The sequence below is a fragment of the Tachypleus tridentatus genome, chromosome 1 (genome assembly GCF_004210375.1).
Source record: "Tachypleus tridentatus isolate NWPU-2018 chromosome 1, ASM421037v1, whole genome shotgun sequence".
NCBI classification, from domain to species: Eukaryota; Metazoa; Arthropoda; class Merostomata; order Xiphosura; family Limulidae; genus Tachypleus; species Tachypleus tridentatus.
In genome coordinates, this window is record NC_134825.1 from 124,811,590 (window position 1) to 124,838,035 (window position 26,446).

General features: G+C 32.7%; 3 non-coding genes across 3 annotated transcripts; all 3 read left to right on the plus strand.

Annotated features, from left to right (window-relative positions):
* Positions 1–1,467: 1,467 nt before the first annotated feature.
* On the plus strand, positions 1,468–1,550 carry TRNAL-UAA (transfer RNA leucine (anticodon UAA)). The gene has a single exon. It is a non-coding gene; the product is annotated as a tRNA-Leu (tRNA).
* Positions 1,551–3,543: 1,993 nt separating this feature from the next.
* Positions 3,544–3,626, plus strand: TRNAL-UAA (transfer RNA leucine (anticodon UAA)). Its single transcript has one exon. It is a non-coding gene; the product is annotated as a tRNA-Leu (tRNA).
* A 1,994-nt stretch (positions 3,627–5,620) lies between these two features.
* TRNAL-UAA (transfer RNA leucine (anticodon UAA)) lies at positions 5,621–5,703 on the plus strand. The gene has a single exon. It is a non-coding gene; the product is annotated as a tRNA-Leu (tRNA).
* The last annotated feature ends 20,743 nt before the right edge of the window (positions 5,704–26,446 follow it).

A 26,446-nucleotide genomic window follows, 5' to 3' on the forward strand; every position in this document is an offset into this window, starting at 1 on the left:
ACCAAACACACCCAAACAAGAAATTTAATTTCGATACCAGTACGACACTTTATACTTCATGTAGCCTAAAAAATTATATAAATTAAATATACCTGAAACACGTTAGATGATTACGTCGAATTAGTATATTGTGGTATTGTCCGTGGTTATAGTAGCATGCTTTTGACATTTCGTTAGCTAAAAAATACTAATTCTAGCCCCACCTATAAATTATTACATGTTAGTTACATTGTTCTAAAATCAATACCACGTTGAATCACTTGATCAAAATGGTTTATTCTTCTTATTATTTTTCAAAATGTGTACTATATGCTAGTAATAAATAAAAGTTGAAAGAAAAATTGTAACGACCATCATGTTGTACGAAGCCTTACCTTTCGTAAGACAAAAAATGAAAACTGAAAAATATTTATATTCAATCTCTTAATATGGATCACAAAAGATTACCATTTCTTGGTAGATGGAGAGAAAATACTACCAGCTGGAGCAAGTATTTCCAACTTAAGAGTGCCCAAGGACTATAATTATATTCACGAGTTCAGTGGCTGCACACATTATATTTTTGTCAAATTTGGGCTTATTAGTATCTTACGTAATTCTAAAAAAACAGTATATAAATCCATGGTGGGGTTAATTTATGTCCGTTCAAGATGGTAAAATGAGTTACGATTGGGGGAGGAATTAATCTGAATGTGACTTACTTTACGTTACATGATATTTAGACGGGCATATTTGTGAAAAAAGATGTATTTCATTGTAAAAATAAATGGAAAATGTATTTTAAACATGATCAATTACGTAATAAATAAATTTAGTGCAAAATGATGTATATTAAGGAAACTAGAATAGCAAACGTATATACGATATTTAACGTGGTAAGGACATAAAATTTTCAATGTGAACTTTGAGGTCGCTCAGCAGCACTTAGCAAAGCGTGTACGTCGACAGGGAATTCTGTCGACGCTAGTCTCAGGAGGTGAGCAGAGAAGAATCCGTGAAGCGACTTCCATTGTGGTTTTTTAATGAATTTCATCGTGGAGGACACACTTTCATATACCTTATTGGCACCAAAGATTGATGTAATTTTCTGTATAAAGCACGCATCTTTCGAAATCGAATTCTGAAAGAAGTTTAAAGAAATCTGCTCCTTTTCCTTGTCACTTTTCTAGAAATGGATCAGCTTGCATCTGGCATAATTCAAGTTGAACATTAGTTTTATCTCCCATTTTCACTCCACTGGCCTAAGTGTTTGTTGTAAAGATGTATATATCCTAGATGATATCGTGTCTGAACAAATAAACAATACACATGATGATAGTATAATAAAACACATTACACGATATCAGTACAACGTTTAAGCAATATAAATATCATAAACATTTGCTATACGAATTGTAAACAATATCGCCATGACCAAATAATAAAGTTATAGCGACGATTTTCCTTTAAGAAAAACGACATCACACCGCCAGGATGGCCGAGTGGTTAAGGCGCCACATTTAAGATCTGGTCTTCGTAAAAAGACGTGGGTTTGAACCCCACTCCTGGCATTACATTTACAATTTTAATCCCTTTTCTTAAAATAATTATATCGAGCAAAAATTAAAAATGTACATGTGATGGTACAAAACCCTACGGAATAAAATAAAATACGCTTCTCGCAGTTTCTCGTAAGTGGATATGAGTGATTTAAAATTATGAGATATGGTGTGAATATATTAAATTACCTATGCAAGATAATAATGTTTACTTTTTAACGTTTCTGAAAATAAAAGGAAACTCCAGACGATGTTTATGTTTCTTTCCTTATTATGCCACATTTCTAGTTAACATTCTCAAAAGTAGTTTCTCTTTCATTCAGCAAGCGTATAGAGTTAGTTAAAAATTTCTTAAGATGCTTAAATACTTCAATGGTATAATTTCTAGTTAAGAATCTATAATCATAAAACTATGAATAGAAAATTAACAACAAAATAAATTGTTTCATTTCTTTTGGTACGACATTGAGTGCCATCCTCGAAATTCTTTACTCTTGTGCAAAAAAGAATACACTACCATATCAAATTATTTTGCCAGTAACCAAACACACCCAAACAAGAAATTTAATTTCGATACCAGTACGACACTTTATACTTCATGTAGCCTAAAAAATTATATAAATTAAATATACCTGAAACACGTTAGATGATTACGTCGAATTAGTATATTGTGGTATTGTCCGTGGTTATAGTAGCATGCTTTTGACATTTCGTTAGCTAAAAAATACTAATTCTAGCCCCACCTATAAATTATTACATGTTATTTACATTGTTCTAAAATCAATACCACGTTGAATCACTTGATCAAAATGGTTTATTCTTCTTATTATTTTTCAAAATGTGTACTATATGCTAGTAATAAATAAAAGTTGAAAGAAAAATTGTAACGACCATCATGTTGTACGAAGCCTTACCTTTCGTAAGACAAAATGAAAACTGAAAAATATTTATATTCAATCTCTTAATATGGATCACAAAAGATTACCATTTCTTGGTAGATGGAGAGAAAATACTACCAGCTGGAGCAAGTATTTCCAACTTAAGAGTGCCCAAGGACTATAATTATATTCACGAGTTCAGTGGCTGCACACATTATATTTTTGTCAAATTTGGGCTTATTCGTATCTTACGTAATTCTAAAAAAAACAGTATATAAATCCATGGTAGGGTTAATTTATGTCCGTTCAAGATGGTAAAATGAGTTACGATTGGGGGAGGAATTAATCTGAATGTGACTTACTTTACGTTACATGATATTTAGACGGGCATATTTGTGAAAAAAGATGTATTTCATTGTAAAAATAAATGGAAAATGTATTTTAAACATGATCAATTACGTAATAAATAAATTTAGTGCAAAATGATGTATATTAAGGAAACTAGAATAGCAAACGTATATACGATATTTAACGTGGTAAGGACATAAAATTTTCAATGTGAACTTTGAGGTCGCTCAGCAGCACTTAGCAAAGCGTGTACGTCGACAGGGAATTCTGTCGACGCTAGTCTCAGGAGGTGAGCAGAGAAGAATCCGTGAAGCGACTTCCATTGTGGTTTTTAATGAATTTCATCGTGGAGGACACACTTTCATATACCTTATTGGCACCAAAGATTGATGTAATTTTCTGTATAAAGCACGCATCTTTCGAAATCGAATTCTGAAAGAAGTTTAAAGAAATCTGCTCCTTTTCCTTGTCACTTTTCTAGAAATGGATCAGCTTGCATCTGGCATAATTCAAGTTGAACATTAGTTTTATCTCCCATTTTCACTCCACTGGCCTAAGTGTTTGTTGTAAAGATGTATATATCCTAGATGATATCGTGTCTGAACAAATAAACAATACACATGATGATAGTATAATAAAACACATTACACGATATCAGTACAACGTTTAAGCAATATAAATATCATAAACATTTGCTATACGAATTGTAAACAATATCGCCATGACCAAATAATAAAGTTATAGCGACGATTTTCCTTTAAGAAAAACGACATCACACCGCCAGGATGGCCGAGTGGTTAAGGCGCCAGACTTAAGATCTGGTCTTCGTAAGAAGACGTGGGTTCGAACCCCACTCCTGGCATTACATTTACAATTTTAATCCCTTTTCTTAAAATAATTATATCGAGCAAAAATTAAAAATGTACATGTGATGGTACAAAACCCTACGGAATAAAATAAAATACGCTTCTCGCAGTTTCTCGTAAGTGGATATGAGTGATTTAAAATTATGAGATATGGTGTGAATATATTAAATTACCTATGCAAGATAATAATGTTTACTTTTAACGTTTCTGAAAATAAAAGGAAACCCAGACGATGTTTATGTTTCTTTCCTTATTATGCCACATTTCTAGTTAACATTCTCAAAAGTAGTTTCTCTTTCATTCAGCAAGCGTATAGAGTTAGTTAAAAATTTCTTAAGATGCTTAAATACTTCAATGGTATAATTTCTAGTTAAGAATCTATAATCATAAAACTATGAATAGAAAATTAACAACAAAATAAATTGTTTCATTTCTTTTGGTACGACATTGAGTGCCATCCTCGAAATTCTTTACTCTTGTGCAAAAAAAGAATACACTACCATATCAAATTATTTTGCCAGTAACCAAACACACCCAAACAAGAAATTTAATTTCGTTACGAGTACGACACTTTATACTTCATGTAGCCTAAAAAATTATATAAATTAAATATACCTGAAACACGTTAGATGATTACGTCGAATTAGTATATTTTGGTATTGTCCGTGGTTATAGTAGCATGCTTTTGACATTTCGTTAGCTAAAAAATACTAATTCTAGCCCCACCTATAAATTATTACATGTTAGTTACATTGTTCTAAAATCAATACCACGTTGAATCACTTGATCAAAATGGTTTATTCTTCTTATTATTTTTCAAAATGTGTACTATATGCTAGTAATAAATAAAAGTTGAAAGAAAAATTGTAACGACCATCATGTTGTACGAAGCCTTACCTTTCGTAAGACAAAATGAAAACTGAAAAATATTTATATTCAATCTCTTAATATGGATCACAAAAGATTACCATTTCTTGGTAGATGGAGAGAAAATACTACCAGCTGGAGCAAGTATTTCCAACTTAAGAGTGCCCAAGGACTATAATTATATTCACGAGTTCAGTGGCTGCACACATTATATTTTTGTCAAATTTGGGCTTATTCGTATCTTACGTAATTCTAAAAAAAAACAGTATATAAATCCATGGTAGGGTTAATTTATGTCCGTTCAAGATGGTAAAATGAGTTACGATTGGGGGAGGAATTAATCTGAATGTGACTTACTTTACGTTACATGATATTTAGACGGGCATATTTGTGAAAAAAGATGTATTTCATTGTAAAAATAAATGGAAAATGTATTTTAAACATGATCAATTACGTAATAAATAAATTTAGTGCAAAATGATGTATATTAAGGAAACTAGAATAGCAAACGTATATACGATATTTAACGTGGTAAGGACATAAAATTTTCAATGTGAACTTTGAGGTCGCTCAGCAGCACTGAGCAAAGCGTGTACGTCGACAGGGATTTCTGTCGACGCTTATCTCAGGAGGTGAAGCAGAGAAGAATCCGTGAGGCGACTTCCATTGTGGTTTTTAATGAATTTCATCGTGGAGGACACACTTTCATATACCTTATTGGCACCAAAGATTGATGTAATTTTCTGTATAAAGCACGCATCTTTCGAAATCGAATTCTGAAAGAAGTTTAAAGAAATCTGCTCCTTTTCCTTGTCACTTTTCTAGAAATGGTTCAGCTTGCATCTGGCATAATTCAAGTTGAACATTAGTTTTATCTCCCATTTTCACTCCACTGGCCTAAGTGTTTGTTGTAAAGATGTATATATCCTAGATGATATCGTGTCTGAACAAATAAACAATACACATGATGATAGTATAATAAAACACATTACACAATATCAGTACAACGTCTAGGGAATATAAATATTATAAAAATTTGCTTTACGAATTGTAAACAATATCGCCATGACCAAATAATAAAGTTATAGCGACGATTTTTCTTTAAGAAAAACGCCATCTCATCGCCAGGATGGCCGAGTGGTTAAGGCGCCAGACTTAAGATCTGGTCTTCGTAAGAAGACGTGGGTTGGAACCCCACTTCTGACATTACATTTACAATTTTAATACCTTTTCTTAAAATAATTACATCGAGCAAAAATTAAAAATGTACATGTTATAGTACAAAACCCTACAAAATAAAATAAAATACGCTTCACGCAGTTTCTCGTAAGTGGATATGAGTGATTTAAAATTATGAGATATGGTGTGAATATATTAAATTACCTATGCAAGAGAATAATGTTTACTTTATAACGTTTCTGAAAATAAAATAAAAATCCAGACTATGTTTATGTTTCTTTCCTTATTATGCCACCTTTCTAGTTAACATTTTCAAAAGAAGTTTCTCTTTCATTCAGCAAGCGTATGGAGTTAGTTAACAATTTCTTAAGATGCTTAACTACTTCAATGGTATAATTTCTAGTTAAGAAACTATAATCATAAAACTATGAATAGAAAATTAACAACAAAATAAATTGTTTCATTTCTTTTGGTACGACATTGAGTGCCATCCTCGAAATTCTTTACTCTTGTGCAAAAAAGAATACACTACCATATCAAATTATTTTGTCAGTAACCAAACACACCCAAACAAGAAATTTAATTTCGTTACGAGTACGACACTTTATACTTCATGTAGCCTAAAAAATTATATAAATTAAATATACCTGAAACACGTTAGATGATTACGTTGAATTAATATATTTTGGAAGTGTCCGTGGTTATAGTAGCATGCTTTTGACATTTCTTTAGCTAAAAAATACTAATTCGAGCCCCACCTATAAGTTTTTTCATGTTAGCTACATTGTTCTAAAATCAATACCACGTTGAATCACTTGATCAAAATGTTTTATTCTTACTATTATTTTTCAAAATGTGTACTATATGCTAGTAATAAAAAAAAGTTGAAAGAAAAATTGTAACGACAATCATGTTGTAGGAAGCCTCACCTATCGTAAAACAAAAATGAAAACTGAAAAAATATTTATATTCAATCGCTTAGTATGGATCACAAATGATTACGATTTCTTGGTAGATGGAGAGAAAATACTACCAGCTGGAGCAAGTATTTCCAACTTAAGAGTGCCCAAGGACTAAAATTATATTCACGAGTTTAGTGGCAGGCGGCATTATATTTTTGTCAAATTTGGGCTTATTCGTATCTTACGTAATTCTAAAAAAAAGAGTATATAAATTCATGGTAGGGTTAATTTATGTCCGTTCAAGATGGTAAAATGAGTTACGATTGGGGGAGGAATTAATCTGAATGTGACTTACTTTACGTTACATGACATTTAGACGGGCATATTTGTGAAAAAAGATGTATTTCCTTGTAAAAATAAATGGAAAATGTATTTTAAACATGATCAATTACGTAATAAATAAATTTAGTGCAAAATGATGTATATTAAGGAAACTAGAATAGCAAACGTATATACGATATTTAACGTGGTAAGGACATAAAATTTTCAATGTGAACTTTGAGGTCGCTAAGCAGCACTGAGCAAAGCGTGTACGTCGACAGGGATTTCTGTCGACGCTTATCTCAGTAGGTGAAGCAGAGAAGAATCCGTGAGGCGACTTCCATTTTGGTTTTTAATGAATTTCATCGTGGAGAACACACTTTCACATACCTTTTTGGCACCAAAGATTGATGTAATTTTCTCTATAAAGCACGCATCTTTCGAAATCGAATTCTGAAAGTAGTTTAAAGAAATCTGATCCTTTTCCTTGTCACTTTTCTAGAAATGGATCAGCTTGCAAGTCGCATAATTCAAGTTCAACATCAGTTTTATCTCCCATTTTCACTCTACTGGCCTAAGTGTTTGTTGTAAAGATGTATATATCCTAGATGATATCGTGTCTGAACAAATAAACAATACACATGATGATAGTATAATAAAACACATTACACAATATCAGTACAACGTCTAGGGAATATAAATATTATAAAAATTTGCTTTACGAATTGTAAACAATATCGCCATGACCAAATAATAAAGTTATAGCGACGATTTTCCTTTAAGAAAAACGTTATCTCACCGCCAGTATGGCCGAGTGGTTAAGGCGCCAGCCTTAAGATTGGGTCTTCGTAAGAAGAGGTGGGTTTGAACCCTACTCCTGGCATTACATTTACAATTTTAATACCTTTTCTTAAAATAATTCTATCGAGCAAAAATTTAAAATGTACATGTGATGGTACAAAACCCTACAGAATAAAATAAAATACGCTACACGCAGTTTCTCGTTAGTGGATATGAATGATTTAAAATTATGAGATATGGTGTGAATATATTAAATTACCTATGCAAGAGAATAATGTTTACTTTATAACGTTTCTGAAAATAAAATAAAAATCCAGACTATGTTTATGTTTCTTTCCTTATTATGCCACCTTTCTAGTTAACATTTCCAAAAGAAGTTTCTCTTTCATTCAGCAAGCGTATGGAGTTAGTTAAAAAATTTCTTAAGATGCTTAAATACTTCAATGGTATAATTTCTTGTTAAGAATCTATAATCATAAAACTATGAATAGAAATTTAACAACAAAATAAATTGTTTCATTTCTTTTGGTACGACATTGAGTACCATCCTCGAAATTCTTTACTCTTGTGCAAAAAAGAATACACAACCATATCAAATTATTTTGTCAGTAACCAAACACACCCAAACAAGAAATTTAATTTCGTTACGAGTACGACACTTTATACTTCATGTAGCCTAAAAAATTATATAAATTAAATATACCTGAAACACGTTAGATGATTACGTTGAATTAATATATTTTGGAAGTGTCCGTGGTTATAGTAGCATGCTTTTGACATTTCTTTAGCTAAAAAATACTAATTCGAGCCCCACCTATAAATTATTTCATGTTAGCTACATTGTTCTAAAATCAATACCACGTTGAATCACTTGATCAAAATGTTTTATTCTTACTATTATTTTTCAAAATGTGTACTATATGCTAGTAATAAAAAAAAGTTGAAAGAAAAATTGTAACGACAATCATGTTGTACGAAGCCTCACCTTTCGTAAGACAAAAATGAAAACTGAAAAAATATTTATATTCAATCACTTAATATGGATCACAAATGATTACGATTTCTTGGTAGAAAAATATTCGTTGGTAAATGAGTAGCCCAAGAGTTGGCGATGGGTGGTGATGACTAGCTGCCTTTCCTCTTGTCTTACACCGCTAAATTAGGGACGGCTAGCACAGATAGCCCTCGAGTAGCTTTGTGCGAAATTCAAAAACAAACAAACCCTAAGACGTGTATCCAGCAACGGTCACTTGCAAAGTGCCTCTTTGTTAACCTAGAGATGACGTAAGAAGGTCGAAACGTTGTTCTCTGCTTTATCAGTAAAAGTATTAATACCAATAACAGAAGTCCTGAGATACAGTCTAAGTATTTAGTTTAAAAATATTTAATTCCCAAATAAATATCGCCTACATGAAAATGAACACCATATTTGTTATAGCATAAGAGAAGGAAATGAAAGAAACAAAATTATGTCAATTATTGCATATTAAATTTTATTAAAGCCGCAATAAAAATTACAAATAAAATTTTATGCGAATTTCAGGACCGCTGAGTGGTTTAAGCGCCAGGCTTAAGATTAAGTCTGAGAAAAATACGTGGGGTTGAGTCCCACTTCTGGAATATAAACATATATGTTTAACCTTACTTTTGAAATATGTGTTTAATACGATTGACTGTTAATTATAGTAAATATCTTTGAAATTAATCTTATTAATAATTTGTAAACGTTTTCTACAAAGGAAATCATATAATTGAACGTTGTGCTAGAATCTGCAAATATTGTGAAACTTTAGAAAATACAGAATAAATCATGAACGTTTGTAATGTATTGCCTAATTTGCCGTATTTAGTAATATCACTGACTAAAGAGCAGAAATATAAGCGTATTTTGTTATTCGAAATTTCTTAAGAGGCTTAAACGCTTTTGTGAAGGAAGTTTTTATTTCAAACATCGATAATTCAAAAGCAGGTGTGAGTACTAGTGGCTAAGCCAGCACAATACGTTTTTGCTCGAACGGTTCACATATCAAGAAAAAAAGTTCAGTGATTAACATTAATTTACATAGAGAGATTAATCACTTACTAGTTAACCAGCTGCTCCACGGATATCTGTATTTGCTGTTTCTAATTTGGAAGCGTAAGAACTAATGGGCTACTTTAATCAAATACTGGAATAGATAATACCATTATAACGCTCCTGCGGCTGAAAAAACGACCACATTCGGTTTTAAGATAAGAAGCACCTAAGTGTGAGTCGAATGCCCTAGCCAGCATGTCAATGAGAAATAAAATATTCGCATATTTATAAGAATGGGCAGTGTTCAAATAACATTTTACTTTAAGAAAAATTATATTAGCATTTATTCTAGCTTCACAAATGTGATATTAGTGTGAAGTTCTAAAAGCTGACACTTTTAAAATTAGTTGGGGAGTTACTTTGTTTTTCTAATGGAAATTTTCATTTTTTGAGGCCTGGCATGGCCAGATGGCTACGTTGTTGGACATACAATCTAGAGATCGCTGATTCGAATTCCTGTCACACCGAACATGCTCGTCATTTCAGCCTGAGGACGGTATAAACTGACGGTCACTCCCACTGTTCGTTGGTAAAAGAGTAGCTCAAGAGTTGGCGATGAGTGGTAATGAGTAACTGCTTTATCTCTAGTCTTACACTGCTAAATTTGGTTGGGCTAGTACAGATAGCTCAGGTATAACATTGCGCGAAATTCACAACAAAGTAAATCAAATTACACATAAGTATACCTTGATAGATGTGCATGATACAAATTTCTGTGTTTGATATTTTTGTTTCGAAGAATATTAAATAAAAATCTTAGCTACAATTAATATATATAAAAATAAAATTAGTTGCATATTTGATGTCAGTAGTGTGTTTATGTACTGCAAGCTCTTAAGTGTAAAAGAACCATAAAAACACTTTGTAATCAGAAATTTTTCATCCGTGAGGGCGTTATAATGTCACAGTCAATCCCACTATTCGTTGGTAAAAGAGTAGCCCAAGAGTTGGCGGTAGGTGGTGATGACTAGCTGCCTTCTCTCTAACATTATACTGCTAAATTAGGGACGGCTAGCGCAGATAGCCCTCGTGTAGCTGTGCGCGAAATTAAAAAACAAATAAGCAATCATTTTACTTGTGTTCGTTTGGTTGTCTACATTGACCAACCGAAGTTTCTCTAAAATATGCGAGCAGTGTTGTATGGTAACAATAATCACTTTTAGGTAACGATTCGAGTAACGTGATCTCAACAATATTGCCTAGACAACAATGTAATTTCAAACAGTAAGTATGACTTGTAAAGAGTTACGTAACGCATTTTGTCAAAAATAACACTTTTAAAACAATCCATCTTCCACACTCCTGTCTTAAAAATTAAAAAAATAATTAAATATTAAGTTCCAAAATAAACTAAATAATACCAATTAAACTAAGTTATCTTGTACTTCCAACAAACTTACATTGTGCGATTTTCACTTGCTTATCCAACTATGGTGATTTGTTGATTTTGAGATTAATGAGAACAAAAACTTATCTGCACGTTTCCTCAGCCTTCATAGTTAGCAAGTGATGGCTTCTTAATCTCAGAAAATTAGAACAGTAAATTGTTTAAGACACAAGAGACTGAAGAAGCAACATGAACAATACTTTATGAACCACTGAATACATTTCGTGATGTCTTGTATTCAAAACTTTTTCATTGATTCACCAGGAAAGTATATTTGATCTATGAGCTACAAGAGCGTTGTGCAAAACAAAAACGCACATTGACAAAAGATTTATTCGAGACATTACAAATTTATAAATAGGAAGGTAATTTATTATTGGAAAATGTAGGGCATCTATTATTTCCATTAATAGTATAAATAAAATATTTCAATTTTGATACTGAAATATTTAGCAGGTGGTGAACTTTCATTACAGACGTTTAAAAACGTTTTATGGTTAAGCGAAAGGAAAACGTTTTCATCTAAGCATGTGTATTTTCTTATATCAAAGCCACATTGGACTATCTACTGAGTCCACCGAGAAGAATCGAACCCCCGACTTTAGCGTTCTAAATCCGTATACTTACCGCTGTACAGGTTTTAAAGGACGAGATTTTGAGTGATAGCTCAAGTAACACAGGTTCGCCTGTTATTTGTCATAAAGAGTTGAAATATTCATAAGCAGATAAAATTAGCGCTGGTAAATGAAATTCGCAGATTGTAGTTTAGCTATCATAACAAATATGTGCATGTAATATACCTGGTGTTTTATGTGATTGCGATAGAATTATTTCAGTGAAAATGTTGAATAATCAAACAGATTTGCTAAATGTTTTATTAACTGACTCATTGTTTGTTTTGTTTGTTTGTTTTTTTGGAATTTCGCACAAAGCTACTCGAGGGCTATCTTTGCTAGCCGTCCCTAATTTAGCAGTGTAAGACTAGAGGGAAGGCAGCTAGTCATCACCACCCACCGCCAACTCTTGGGCTACTCTTTTACCAACGAATAGTGGGATTGACCGTAACATTATATGCCCCCACGGCTGGGAGGGCGAGCATGTTTAGCGCGACGCGGGCGCGAACCCGCAACCCTCGGATTACGAGTCGCACGCCTTACGCGCTTGGCCATGCCAGGCCCACTGACTCATTGTAACATGCAGTTTTAAGATACGAAAGAGCAGGCTATATGAGTACTGGGGGGTTGCAAAAAGTGACACCCTCGTGGTTAAAACTTTGTAATTTCTGAAAAATACTAATATACAACTTGTATGTTGAAGAACGTTCCTGAAAACGAAGATTTTATTAAAGGCTAGTGGTCAAACACATAGTTGGCATTATTTGACTCGTGTAATTATGTTGAAATTATTTGCAGTTTCCTTATTCCTTTCAACTATGTTTAGACACTGTCTTTGTGACAACCATACAGTTGGAAGAATAATGAAGATTTGTTGTATAGTTTTATGAGTGTTCCAGCTGTCTAGTAGAAAGAGCTTATAGCAGCACAGCCACAGCTATCTGATCTATGAGTGATATAAAGTGTGAGTTCCCACGAAAGCCGAAAACACGTCGCTTGACTATTGCTTGCCATAGTTGTTATGGGTGTGAACACATAATTCGATCTTCTACAACAGACAAATTTGTCTGAATTTAGACTAATAACATGTATCTGATCTTGCACTGGAATTTGAACTTGTGTAAATTGCCGTTTTCAGACAGCTTCAGTCAGTGGATTTGTTGCTGAGAATTTCCAAAGCATTTACCACTGTTCAGTAGATCATCAGAATAGCTGAATATTATGGTGAAAAACGCCGCTTGGCTGGAGAAATCAGCTATGACAATCTAGTTGAACGTCAACGTTTCTATCACTCAGTCAGGGAAGCAGATGGTGTGCGTCGAGCTATATTGAAATGGTTGTAACAAGTGCCCATTATCATCAGGAAGCTGCAGATCCAACCATGTTGAATTGTATAAATATGTGTATGATTGGAATTATACATATCTGTTTATTTGATTTCAAGTCTCTCAATATAGTTCTAGTGTAAATATTTATGTTTAGTTATTTTGATTATTATTTGTATAATAATTCTATAAAAGTTTTACTTTAAGTTCATTTGATTTTTATTATAAATTTGTTAGTTGCTTATCATGAAGGTTTCTGTTTGTATTTTGATTTTAGAGTTTAAATTTATGTGCTTTTTGTGTATTACTTATAATTTAGCCGCATCGGACTATCTACTATGTCCACCGAGGAGAATCGAAGCCATAATTTTAGCGTTGTAAATCCATAGACTTACTGCTGTTCCAATGAGGAACATTTACATTTATTAATTATTTCATTACATATATATATTTTTTAAATTATACAATAAAGAGTTTTTATTTTGGTGTTAGGCTGTTTCTTCCTAAAGGGGCTAGGGTATATTTGTTAAGGTTGTTTTTGTTGTTATTTAAATATATCATTTCATTGTACTAAAATGTTAATTCTAGTCTCGTTTCGTAATTATTTCCAAAAAAATCTTATTTTATTATTTCACAATCTTATATTATTCTAAACTGAAATATGAAATTAAATTAAAATGTGAATTTGTATCTGTTGTAATTATGCCTTAATTACAAATACATTGGATAATAAACATTTTTTTCTGATTAAACAAGATTGTTTTCATCAAAGTTTTAGCATGATAATTCATTTAATGTATAACCTCATTACTCTACATATAAAGTGTTCATTGAATTAAGAATTTGTTCACGATAATAAGTTTCACAATCATTAATATGTAATTTGGTGAAATCTACAAGTAAAAATACTTATCGCTTTGTGTAACTTTTACCTATGAGGTCTCAGAAAGTTCAGTTTCAAGAGTAAATAAAACCAAAAAGTAAGAGTAACATTTCTTCCTTTTCAAGGTCATACATGATGCTGTGTTGTAGACAATAGATGGCATAATTCTTCTCATGATTCATGGCATGCGCACATTTCATCGACGTAATAGTACAAGTTGCAACGTTAAGCATCTCTTATGTGACGTCATTTAGTTTCAACTCACTGACTGACAAATAACACACTACTGTATATTGGTGTGAGTGGTTAAAACACGTGATCCGTCCAGGCTGCTTTGGACCTGTTTTGGAGAAACAAGTGGTACTCAAAATTATCATTAATTACGAATAAGCAGTGTGCCGACTTACAATGCTAGAAACCAGGTTAAGCTTTGTGCTTAACTTAAAACACATTAAATTAAATGCCTGTTATAAATAGTGAAGCATGATATTTATTAATATTTAGTACTAATAGTCTATAAACTGAATACGTCATACACTAGATAAAACTAATTAAAATCACATATACCACTACATGAAATCATAAAATCGAAGTACTTCTATACGTACATAAACATCCAAAGAATCACGATAGCCTCAATTTTCTTGTTCATTTCTGAAGTAACATCTATAAAACTAAAATTCATGTATTTGATTTTCTTAGACATCAAGGCACCTTATACGAAACTATTGTACATTCTCTGCAGATCATGTGCACTGCCCAGTCAGCATTTTTATACAGTTTTATGAGAGTACTTGGGCCCTGTAAACCACTAGAATGAATTTAAATTTTAGAATTTAGTTTACTTAAAAACACAAAATATGGAAATTAGTTTTTATTTCAATATTTAATGAGTATTCTGATATCTAACAGTTGTGTATATTCAACCTGATGAAGACGTAAAGATAAAACATTCGTTAAAATAATATATATATATATATGGAGTATAAAGGTTGTTTTTCACAACGTTCTTTCAATACTACCAAAATTTTGTGAAGTTCCGTTGAAAAATGCAGAAGGAGTTTACTGCCTAAAGGTGGTCTCAAACTGTTTATTACATGAAGGGGCCCGGCATGACCAGGTGAGTTAAGGCATTCGACTCGTAATCCGAGGGTCGCGAGTTCGAATTCTCGTCGCACTAAACGTGCTCCCCCTTTTCAGCTGTGGGAGCGTTATAATGTTACGATCAATCCCACTATTCGTTGGTAAAAGAGTAGCCCAAGAGTTGGCGGTGGGTGGTGATGATTTGCTGCCTTCCCTCTAGTATTACACTGCTAAATTAGGGACGGCTAGCACAGATAACCCTCGTGCAGCTTTACGCGAAATTCCAAAGAAACAAAATTACATGAAGGTGGCTTAATGCTATTTATTATATAAAGGTGTCTTCGTGTTATTTATGATATAGAAGTGGTCTCATGCTGTTTATTATATAAAATACATTAATTAACAACAATTAAAGACGTTAAACCAAAGAATGGCCCTCTATAAACACTCACATTAAAGGTGAAATTCTTCTAATTATCATTTTTGATCGTTTCTACTGAAAACTGTAGAATGTTCTTTAAGAGTCCATATACGTATTTCTAGACAAAAACAGAGAAATCTTTAATGAAGACATTTTGGATTTTTGTTGTTGTTGTTCAATCTTATGATTGATTGTTCTGTCATACACAGTAGTCTAACTTTAGGTTCATCTCGTATTTCAAGCATGTTTGTGATATCCATAGATAATAACTGAGAATTTACACACAAGAGATAAGAAGGACAGATCTGTAACACGAGTTCGTGTGTAGATAATATGTGTTAAACAAATACATAGCATTGATAATTATCATATTTTTGTAGTAAGGCAAACTGAAATAGTATACGATGTTAATAATGTTTTCTTTACCTAAGCAGATATAAACTTCTCTTGCCAGCTACCATTTAGTTGATCAGATCTGTGAATTTGGAAAACAACAACAACACTGTAAAGTATTTAAGACAGTGTTGGTAATATAGATAATAAATACGTATCCAGATACGTATAGTATTGCGGCATTAATGTCTAGATAGCTGTCGTATCGACTTCTATGATGAAATACGCACCCTTAGTGTTTACAACTTGTTGATTTCCACTGTTATTTTAAACTTTGAGAAATAACACTTTCACCTGATAAAGATTAGAAAAATCTTCAGGTCGATGTCCAATAATTCTCAGCTATCATACTAATTTCAAAGTCCATGGGAGATCATATCATCGGCCAGTAGAGATCTCTACATCATCCTAGTTTTAAACATTGCCCGTATACCAACCAGAATAATACGGTAGTTGGAGCAAACATGCATAATGACCTTGTAGGGTGCAATAGAACAAAAGCAGAGGTTAATAGAAAGCTGACTATATCTTGTCCATAAGATATAAAAGTAAAAACCATCGTGAAAAATCCTACACTAATATACTTCAATAATGTGGTTATTACAGAAGGTAACAACGTTAACTCCAGCTGCCACAGCCGATCCAGTAAAAAAATAAACTAGAAGTCAGCATATGCCTTACCAACACACGTGTATTTACCACCAAGATCCAGCGAACAAATAGAACAAGGGTTATCTAAACAGGTAACAGCTAGAAAGGTATAATAATATAAAAGATAATTGGAAACAAAAAAATGTATGTACTATTATACAATTAACGTGTAGTTTTATCGCGTTTTCCTTTATAAGTATACGAATATCTTATATTCTCTCGAAAGCGTATAATGCAACATTCTCAGTCAATTAGCCCCTCAAGTGGCACAGAGGAATGTCTGCGGAATTACAACTCTACACACCAATTTTGATATCCGAAGTGGATAAAGCACAGATAGCTCATTGTGCAACTTAATACTTCACTTCAAATAAACAAACAAATCAATCAATTAGCTTAGATAACTGTGAAGTGCAGCTTATACGTTTTCTGACTATAAACACACATTCTAAAAATTCTGATAAACAATTTTAGTTTGTTTTATGTGTGTATAACAAGCCATTTCTCGTCTTAAAATGAAACTAAAAGTTTTTCTTGTTTCAGTTACAAAGCTACACAGTGGATCAACTGCGCTATGCCCACCACAGAAAAAAACTTTGAATCATACGTCTTCAATCTTACAACTGAGAGTATTGTAACAACCATAAATATACAACCGCGACTAAACTAAATCGAAAAATACTGCAACTGATGAAGATTGGGATAAATTCACCCAAAACATAGATCTTATTATTTTCAAAATCAACCAAGACAAGTAAATAGCTCCCAAAATTATATTTCAATCAAACTATTCTCCTCGTAGCCGCATCAGCCAAATTCCTGTGCCTAACTAACGATCCGATGCTAAATTGTAACAAATATGTAAATTAAATTATGATAGAAATAAAATATGGTAAAGGGTGAATTAAGTACGACGTTTGACTGGCAACAACTGGAAACATGCCTAAAGCCTATATTCGTCCAGCATTGATGTATTTAACCAAATTACTTAAACAAACTACAGACAATCCATAAATCAGTAATTATTAAAACACAAAGATTCCCAGATCCACAAACACAATCTTTCTGCACAACTACACAAACATCCTTATGTCATCAGACAGACTTCTGAATAGATTAATAAACTACTTTCAGAAAAAAAGATAGAAATACACCACAAAAAATACGGAAAAAATTTATCATCCATAAGTACCTCTCCATCAGGGGTTCGGTTCCCCTCGGTGGACTTAACAGATAACCCAATGTGGCTCTCACCACTGAACCTAGTAAACTCCTTATCTAACCTATGGCTACCTAATACTGAGAACACCAGTAGCTAGATGTAGTGTTAATTTTATTTTAAAAGAAATTCTGTGTAATATTTGTGCTACATATTTTTCTATTGGTATCTATAATAATGTTTGTGAGAACAAGACTGTATGTTAGAACGAAAATTACATTTTTGCATCGAAGGACATGGCCTAAAAAGAGCTAATCGCGTGTGCGATAACCTACGATCAGTTGCAGTGCACATGATGTTGAAACGGATTTTTCTATCTACGAGACCGAAAAATATCGGTCAACAACTATGGGCTTCGTCAAATACATTCAAGTATTATAACAACAGCCCAGATCCTTGGGCGCCTGATCCTCCAGGTAACACATAACAAAGAACAATCAGAGACAGATTCCAGCTACAGCAGGAGAGTATAGAAAATTAATTTATTTATATTTGTCAACCTTAGCATCACATGGGATGAACGAATATATCAGAAAACCACAGTTTGCTCTTGAAGGAGAAAGGTGCACCTTTTGGCGGCGGGTGCTAGTGTTTAGCTGTTTTTTCACTCATGAGATTGTTTAAAATTTGGGATGACAATGCTCATACCCTGTGGTTTTCTGATACATGATGATGAAAACCCTGTAACCTAAACGCTTTTGAAAGGTGCGCCTTTCTTCTTCAAGAGCAAATTGTGGTTTTCTGATATACTTGTTTATCACATGTGATGCTCAGGTTGAAGGACAGACAATAATATAGACTTTTAATACCTCTGCAGGTAAAAGTGTAAGCTTGTTCAACAACATTATTGGGCGGACTTATACCTTCGAGAATCAACCGAGATGCTAACCATTAAGTCATTCCTGGCACAAAATAAACAGATAAATAAAAGAAATGTCTCAAACAGTTACCCATGTGACACATCTGTTTCATTGAAAATGTAGTATTATTGAACTAAGCATGATACTGTTTAGAATTCAGCTAAATACCCATACAATTTATCTCTGTGTGTTAATGTCATAACACTAAGAGGAAAGAACCTCGAAACCTGAAATTTTGTACCCATACTAAGTGGATCCTCAGGGTGTACACCTGGATATAATTATTTCTTATATCTACGTAAATGCGTGCATGCGCGTCCTTGTAGTATATCAGTTAAACTAACAACTTCTAATATACAGAAAAACAAGTGTTTTCATAGCAATGCGCTTCAATAATGGCCTTTTTGTCATGTTGCTTTGCAACAAAAGTAAAATCTAATATTGAAAGTATAAAACGAAATGTAGAGAAACAAAACTGGAAAAAATATTGGTTGATTTCTTAATTTAGAGTACCCGTTGATTAAAAAGATTTGTATTTTATTTAAAATGTTTATGGTGTAAGAGAAACTTTAAGTTTAAAATTGAATCGATATTTTTACTTTCATGATACATTTTATGCACTTGTCCAAAGATATCGACCTTATAATACATTATCGACCTAATTACTCGTACGAAGCCGGGTACTTTCGATAGTTACAAATACAATCATAATAATAATACCATACAATCGAAGTTATAATTAACTGAAGAGCTTTTATCTGATTTGGGTTAATAGCATGTTGAAATTATTTAACACTGTTGCGTATTATAATTTATATTAGACGAGTTTTCGATTTATTATGTTACGTATGTTAACGTATTACGATTTCAATTCGCCAAAATTTTAGTTCAAAAGTTATCTAAATATCGATATATATGAAATTTATGATATTTGCCAAAAGGCTGATACACACAATTTTATTTTTTAACACAAAAAATTTTAATATACAAATAACAGTAACAGGTATTACAAATAATAATTTATATACAAAGGTTTTACAAACTTACAAATAATATTAAGTCCTCTATTCGGTATGGAATTAAATACTTTGTCGACCGTTCACGAGACGCAAATTACTTTTACGTTGATACACAGATACATTTCACTTTACTGCAATGCTAGTTAGCTCTGTTTTTCACGGCTCGGCATGGCTAGGTGGGTTAAGGCGTTCGACTCCTAATCGCAGGGTCGCGGGTTCGAATCCCCGTCACACCAACCATGCTCGTCCTTTCAACAGTGGGGGCGTTATATTGTGACAGTCAGTCCTACTATTCGTCGGTTAAACGAGTAGTCTAAGAGTTGGCGGTGATGACTAGCTGCCGTTCCTCTAGTCTTACACTGCTAAATTAGGAAAGGCCAGCGCAGATAACCCTCGTTAAGGTTTGCGCGAAATTTAAAAAAAAAAAAACAATCTATTTTTCACACGGGAGTTGTTGTTTTTCCGAAGAAAATATCTAATGTCCTCGTAGAAATACTAACGTCCAAATTTTGTAATGTTCGAAATATATAAACGTTCTGGGCAAATGTCTAAAGTTCCTGATTAATAGGCATTAATTACAGTTATAGCTTCAAAAGTTTATATCATAATATGTCAAATACAGTAAAACAATTATATATATATATATATATACTGTCCCCTGGTGTGCTGCGCTGGTTACACTTACAGAGTTTCCAAAAATTTTAACACACACAAAAATATAGACTATACACCAATGTTTATGTACACACAAATATTGTTGATTCCCAACCTGGAGAATCCTCTACAATTCTAGTGGACAGGCGGGAATTTCGCAATACAGATCCATCAACAAAAGCCATGTGTACTTCCAAATATAAACTTAGCCGAAACAAACATCGGTATTAAAACAGATATATAAAAGCAAATCCGTCAGCGGTTTGCTTTAAAATAATTAATTTACTAATAGCTTTAGTTTAATTTAAAGGGTGGAATAGCCGAGAAAGACAAACAGATCCCATGTTGTCTCAAAAAGTTATATGTTATTTTATAATTTGTTTAATTTTTCTCATCATATGAGAGCATATTTTTATAATACTATTCTGTAATCAAATAACTGGATTTAGTGTAATTATTCCCCACATCACTGTTCCATGGTGAACTGCTGACTGTATGAATTATAAATAGAGTCTCCTTACCATCTGAAACTTGGCAGTATTTTCAAATAATATATTTTGGTGTTTTTGCCAAATATATTAAATGCTGTTTTCAGTAAACATTTAAGATTAATATTATTTGTACATCCATTCATATGAATACAGAATTCAAAATTATATTTATCTATGATAATTTTCTTTTCCAATTTTGAATTTTGGAAAAATTCAAAACAGAATTTTGATACTCGTCGTGAGCAGAGCACAAATAACCATTTGTGTAGCTTTGTGCGTAATTCAAAACACCGACAATTTTTTGAATTAATAAAGAAGTATATATAATTATATAAAATAACTGTTTTAGTTACATTAAAATATAATTTATTTAAAAAAATAACCTCCTACTCCGTGAAAGTCATTTCTGATTTAAATTTTTTCTGCATTATCAGAGCTAAATATCAATGCTCTGTCATCAGCGAACATGATAATTTTACATTTTAAACTTAGATCATATAAATCATTGATATATATTAAATAAAAATGGGGGATAAAGTATAGATTCCCTGTGAAAAAGTATATTTTATTATACTCGCACCACAAAGTCATTTTTTTTATCTTTATAATCTGTGTTATTTTACATAAGTCCGATTTAAACCATTTTAATGCACTGCCTCTTACCCCTAGATTTTCCATTTTCTACTGCCTTCCCTGGAACTAGAAATACATTCAATTTCTTTCTATCGGTATACAAGAACTCATAAATATTTTATGTGACGTTTAAGCATGCTTCATTAGTATTTAGTTCTTCTGTAAATCCATACTGACTTTTAGGGAGAAAAAACTGCTTAAAAGAAAAAAAAGGAAAGCTTTGTATTCCCGTATCTTCTAACTTCATTCTACAATATAAGACGGTTTGCTTTGCCAGATGCTCGATATAAGTCTAGGAAACTAATTAAAATATTTCTTTTATCAATCACCAATTTAGGCACCTTGTCCAAGAAGGCAGTAATCCCTAACCAGGTTCGATATTCTTCTATTGATTCTATTTTATCATTCATTCTTTTCCGTTACGAGGTTTTAAATAAAAATCAATAGTTTCTTTTAAATATTCTTGATATTACGTTCATAATGAGAAGAAGGAAATCCATTTACTACTTCAGAAAAATATTTCTTACCTGATTTCAAATGGTATAGTACAACTTACAACTAAAGGAATTATTATTAAATCGGTAACATTTTGTATAACATCTACAGGCACACAAACTGGTTCTTCTAGTTTTCAGATCAATCTATATAAAATCTAGGTGTGTCATCTATACATTATAACTGTACCTCTGCTAGTAACCAGTTAAAGTTTGAAAAGTATTTATAAATTTTATAACGTTAGGGAACTTAAAGTTCTGATTCAACTTAAACCATTTATAGTATGATTTTGAAAGGTAAATGGTCAAACGAAGGAACTGCATTATAATTACAATAATATTCGTCCTGCTGTTCAGAAAAGGTGTAAAATACATCATTATAATCAGAATGATAGCAGTTCTGCCTCTTGATAAGAGATGGTAAAACCGCATCATTACAATCACAATTAAGCTTGTCTTACACTTTGGTAAAAAACGTGTATAATTATAATCTTTATAACCAGTTACGTCAGTTCGGATTCTCAGGTACACATAAAGCAACGCCATTACAAATGTATGATATTAGTTCTGCCTTTTGGTTATATCTCGCTTCTTTGTGAATCAGTAATATTCATCGTTATTATTTTTATAGTTTCCATTTTCACGATCAATTTATTAAAACCACACAAAAAAAACTTAATTTCCTTAACATTAAATTCCCCATCTGAAGCAACGGCTATGTTTAGATAATGTTTTATCTACACAAAATACCAAACACATTTCAAACCATGCAATCTTACGAGGATCGTTAAATACGGTAGCTTAATCGCCTGGTCTTCTCACTAATACGAATATTCTTTTTATGAATTACTTAGTAAAAAACAAAACTTTTTAAGTAATGTCTTCTTAAAGCTATCTTACGATATATTTATGAATTTATGTAATACATTAGGACTAACGCTAAGTACACTTTAATTTTTTAATACCTAACGGTGAATCCATTAATCAGCGTAACTGGCAGATTGCCCAAACGATAAGAAAGCTTTAATAGATAATGAAATGCAGAACACAATGCTGTATTTAACGGCAACCAAAAGAGAAAAAAATAAAAATAGACGCATAACAGTTTACTGTAAAAAAGGTTTGAAAAATAAATTTAAAATATGTAACACTTGGAATCATCAACAAAATCGTGTGATCCGTTATTCAAACCTTCCAATACGAAGAAGTTTTACAGTTTTTTCACCTTCACGATTGGTTTTTATTAACAGCAATGTCTCCCCAGTCACTACTGACACACCCGTAAATTTGCGAACATATTACTCAGAAAAACCGAATTTCGATATCCGTTGTGGGCACAGCATAGAGAGGTCGTTGTGTAGCTTTGTGTCTAACACACGAGAATTCCAGAAGGAAATCATAAGTCATCCTAATTTTAGTGCAATAGCATAACAGTCAGTCACAAACCATCCTAATATTAGTGCAGTATCATAGCGGTCAGTCATACGTCATTCAGACCCAACATGGCCAGGTGGTTAAAGCACTCAACTCATAATCTGAGGGTCGCTGGTTCGAATCCCCGTCACACCAAACATGTTCGCCCTTTCAGTTGTGAGGGCGTTATAATGTTTCAGTCAATCCCACTATTCGTTGGTGACAGAGTAGCCCAAGAGTTAGCGGTGGGTGATGATGAATAGCTGCCATCCCTCTTGTCTTACACTGCTAAATTAAGAACGGCTAGCACAGGTAGTCTTCGTGTAGTCTTGCGCGAAATTCAAAAACAAAACTTACATCATCCTAATATTAGTGCAGTATTATGGCGGTCAGTCGTAATTCATCTTGATGACAGTGCACTATCATACCAGTCAGTCAAAAATCATCCTAATACTCGTGCAGTATCATATCAGTCACTCATACTTCATCCTAGTATTAGTGCAGTATCATAGCAGCCAGTCATAAGTCATCCTAATATTAGTGCAATATCATAGCAGTAATTCGTTGGACATCCTCATTGTTAGTGCAGTATGTAGCAGCCAGTCATAAGCCATCCTAAAGTTATTTCAGTCTTGTAGCAGTCAGTCGTATTAAATGCACTGCTAAGGTGTTTCCTTCTGAATGTCTTGATTACATCTTAAAACAAAGATATCACACACTTATTACAAGTAATTAAAATGTTTTTTTCTTTATATGGACAGCTGAGTGACGACGTTTCAACAGCAAGAAGTACATATATAAGTATAATTAATTACTTCTTAACTGTCGTATATGAAAGAATTGTCCATCAACGAGTTTAGTACCGGCTCATCAGGTGTTTTTAACAATGGTTTTATAATGGTTACAAGATACAAGGCTTTTTTATCATTATTGTCCAAAACTTTATGTCCTCCGGTAACTCAGCAAAATGTCTTACAGCTTATAACGGTAAAACTCGAGCTTCGATATTCGGCACAACACAAATAGCCCGTGGAGTAGCTTTATGCCCAACAGCAAATAAATAAATAAATATCAAATATTAAATCATTTGAGAGTGCTTTCATTTCAACTGGTGAGCAATTATAAACGAAACGCTTTACACGTTTCTTGGACACTCAATCAATTACATAACGACACATATCAGTAAATCATTTCAATGTCACAGACAGTTCAAACAATTAATGAATATTGGTGTTAGAACAATAAATTTCAAAAATTAGTAAAACTACATCAGAATATGTGTCCGAAAAGGCTTGGATTTATTTATGTTATATATATATATATATATGTTTATTTGACAGTGTGATACCTGGACATGTGCACGGTTTGTTGCACTATAAGCCATCAGAAGTACCACTGAAGCACCAGGGGGAGGTTTATATACCCCTAAAATGTTTATTGTTCCCGTTAAGCAAATAATTTCGTAGAATTACCACTGTGTAATTAACTTGTACATGTATTTATGGCCAAGCTACTAGGGCAATGTGCCGACGACCATGCTAAGCGGTTGACTGTCACTTATTATCAGACACCGACAACTTAAAGTGCGGAGAGTATTTTGTAGAATGAATCGCACGAATTAGAATGCGAATCGCCAGCTCCTAAGTACATAATTATAACACAGTCCAACCCCCGCCCCTTACATAACCTAATGAATTAAATAAATGATAAAAAGTAAGTAACTAAATAAATTGACAGGAATAAGTGATATAGATTTCGGTTATTTCTTTATTAAACAATTTATTTGATGACCACATTGCGTAACCTGTACACTTTATACCTTTTTTTTTTTATTGTTAAAACTGGTTTTCGATCCCGGGTCCTCTTATCAACACCAGATCTTATGTCTGGCTTCTAACCGATTGACCATTCTTGTACATTTCTATATTATTTTCTCCAGAAGCTGTATCATAGTTAAAACTGACCAGACATCTAGAAAGAGGGAACGGTTTCGATTCAGCTCAAACAGTTTTGACCAATTCTGATTGCATACATTTAACTTTACTCAATCATAACAAATATGTTAAAAAACTCCAATGCCATTGTTTATAAAGACAACATGGTTTTCTTTGGCTCGTTGCACTTCAACTGATTTCAGATTTACTGTTGAAGAAAAATGGATTGACTGATTTTTTTCAGAATTTACTTGCAAAGCTACACAAATGGCATGTTTATAATGACGGATTAACTTAAAATCTCGGGCTAGATCTCGCACGCAATCTGTGGGTCATGTCACGAGTTTGAATACCCATCACTGAACATGCTCTCCCGTTTAGTCTTAGGAATGTTATAATGTGACAAGCAATTCAACTATTCGTTGATAAAAGAGTAGCCTAAGAGTTGGCGGTGAGTGGTACTGACTAGCTGCCATTCCTCTAGTCTATCGGTGCTAAATTAGAAATGGCTAGCGTAGATACCCCTTGAGTAACTGTGTGCGAAATCCAAAATAGACAAACGCTTGGGCTAGTCATATCTGTTTGCTTATTTTCTTTCTTATAGCGCATCCATAGCCAGGATTTACAACGTAAACCCGTTATCCACTAGAACTTGATAAAGAAAGAAAGTCTAACTTCCAAAGTATTCGCGTTATTGGGATTCTGAAATTATGATATAATTTTATTATCCTAAATGTTTATTTAAATATCGTAATTATTTATTTTATTTACAACTCTTAAGTTAGGGGTTCGATTCCCCATGGTGAACATAGCAGATAGCACGATGTAGTTTTGCTATTAGAAAAAATAACGTTTCTTGTTGTTTTTTAATCACACAATAAACAGTTGACATAAGATGTATTTTTATTTAATTTTTATGTGTATTAAAACGTTAAATATTAAAATATGACCCGTACATCAAATCTTAATTATGTGATTCATGCTTTTTTTTTTACAATGAACAGATTTTGAAACGGCTTTCTCTCATCAGGGTCACTTCAAATATAATAAGTCAAAGCTGTCAAATTCTTTAAAGTCTATCAACTGAAATGTGTCACACCAGAATAAAGCTTATAAGAACATGCTCAATAGTAATACTGTATTACTTCGAATTTAAGAAGCACCTTTTTTCACATTTTTCTGAACTGAAAATTAG